Genomic DNA, 2,121 nt, shown 5'->3' with positions numbered 1-2,121 from the left:
CCCTCCCCTTCCCTTCCCTTTCCTTTTTTGTCTCATTCTGTCACCCAGGCTGGAGTGCAGGGGCGCAATCTTGGCTCACTACAAGCTCCGCCTCCCGGGTTCACGCCCTTCTCCTGCCTCAGCCTCCTGAATAGCTGGGACTACAGATGCCCGCCACCACGCCTGGCTAATTTTTTGTATTTTTAGTAGAGCCGGGGTTTCACCGTGTTAGCCAGGATGCTCTGGATCTCCTGACCTTGTGATCCACCTCCCTCTGCCTCTCAAAGTGCTGGGATTACTGGCGTGAGCCACCATGCCCAGCCATAAACCTCTTTATGTTACCCAGTTCTTTTGATTTGTAGTTCATGAGCATGTATGAGATATGCCACCTTTGAACCTTGTTATGTCAGCACATTACCTGTCTCACCTAAACAAAAAAATAATTATCCAGTCTCAGATATTCCTTTAGAGTAATGCAAACAGACTAATATACACACAAACCTTGGAAAAGATTTCAGACTTTTTAATCCACAGGACACAGGAAGCTGCTGAAGGTTTTACAGCAGAAGAGGTGTTACGGGAAGATAGCTGTAGAGGCTGTGAAGAAGGATTGGAGTCTGGGGCCGGCCTAAAAACTTTAGGAGCTCTTAAAACAGTCCTGGCAAGAGATATGATGAAACTAACTCAGTCAAGGATCATGAGATTGGAGATACCAGGAGAGATCTGTGAAATGATTACAAAGAAGGTAGAAGATAACATGATTTATTGGATTTCTATCTTGCCCCCAGGCTCCAGGATAGGTACTTTATACACCTTATTTTATTTACTCTTTACAACAACAACCCTGTGAGGTAGGTGTGATCTGCCCCTTAAGAAATTGAACATCTGGGAGGGTAACTCACTCAAGATCACACAGGCATTAAATGTCAGAGCCAGGATTTGAACCAATGTCTGCTAGATGCCAAAGCCCATATGCTTTCTCTCTACTCAGATAGTACCAAGAGGACTTGATGACTGATTACATATTTTCTCCAATTAGGGTTCCATCGTCGCTCACTTTCCTAAATTTTGTAGGAAGCCGTGTGTGTGCTCCAGCCTCTAGCAGCCCTGAGGAAGAATGTATTCCACTAGGTTACACTGTGCTAAGGGAAGGAGTACTTCTTACATTAAGCAGAATGTGGAGGCCAAGGAATGTTCAACCTGTCTATGTGTGTATTTGTTTTCTATTGTGGCTATAACAAATTATTATAAGCAATTATCATAAATCAGTACACATGTATTACCTTACAGTTCCGTTAGTAGTCTACCATGCGTCTCACTGGGCTAAGACTGAGGCATCAGCAGGGCAGAGTTCCTTTATGGAAGCTTTAGGGGAGAATTCTCTTCTTGACTTTAAGAGCTTCTAGAGGACACTACTCTGGCTCATGGCCCCCTTCCTTCAGCAAGGGCAGGTCGAGTCCCTCTTACATATCATCACTCTGACCATCTTTACTGCCTCCCTCTTCCCCTTTAAAGGAAACTTGTGATTACATTGGGCCCACCCAGATAATCCAGGCTGGTTTCTCTACTTTAAGGTCAGGTGATTAGAAACCTTAATTTTAACTGCAAATTTAATTCCCTTTTGCCAAGAAAGGTAACATGTTTACGGGTTCTGGGGATTAGGACACAGATACTTTGGAGGCCATTATTCTGCCCAACATGCAGTTCTTTATGACGATTTAGATTTGAATCTTGTATTGCTAGTTTTAGAAATTTATAAGGAGAGGGTGGTGAGTAAAGAGTTAACTAGCCATCCAACAAGCACAATGACCTCTTGACAATGTTGAGCGTGGTGTAGACTGGTGGGCCAAGAGCTGGGCCGTTGGGGTAGGCAGTTCACATCTTCGAAGAAATGCTCATCAAACCATGACCAGTGGAAACCAGGACACCAGTCACCTGGGAAACCAAGTAAACATAAACATACAGCCATCCATCACTGCCATCTGGAAGAAATTGGGTAGTGAGGGTCTTCCTGTTAGGCCTTGCTTCAGTATTTATTTGTGTAGCTGGAGATCCCAGACCAGCCTTTCTGTCAGCGATGCTTCAGTGAAGAGCATGGGGCTGAATCTCAGCTTGGAATTAAAACATGCCACCTTTCTGTGT

General features: G+C 44.4%; 1 non-coding gene across 1 annotated transcript; it reads left to right on the top strand.

Moving 5' to 3' along the window:
* The first annotated feature begins 305 nt into the window (after positions 1–305).
* On the top strand, positions 306–407 carry LOC111549652. Its single transcript, XR_002733799.1, has one exon. It is a non-coding gene; the product is annotated as a small nucleolar RNA U13 (small nucleolar RNA).
* Positions 408–2,121: the final 1,714 nt, after the last annotated feature.

Source organism: Piliocolobus tephrosceles, chromosome 1 (genome assembly GCF_002776525.5).
Source record: "Piliocolobus tephrosceles isolate RC106 chromosome 1, ASM277652v3, whole genome shotgun sequence".
Lineage (NCBI taxonomy): Eukaryota > Metazoa > Chordata > Mammalia > Primates > Cercopithecidae > Piliocolobus > Piliocolobus tephrosceles.
Note: the sequence above shows the minus strand (reverse complement) of the source record. Positions and strands in the feature narration are given on the sequence as shown.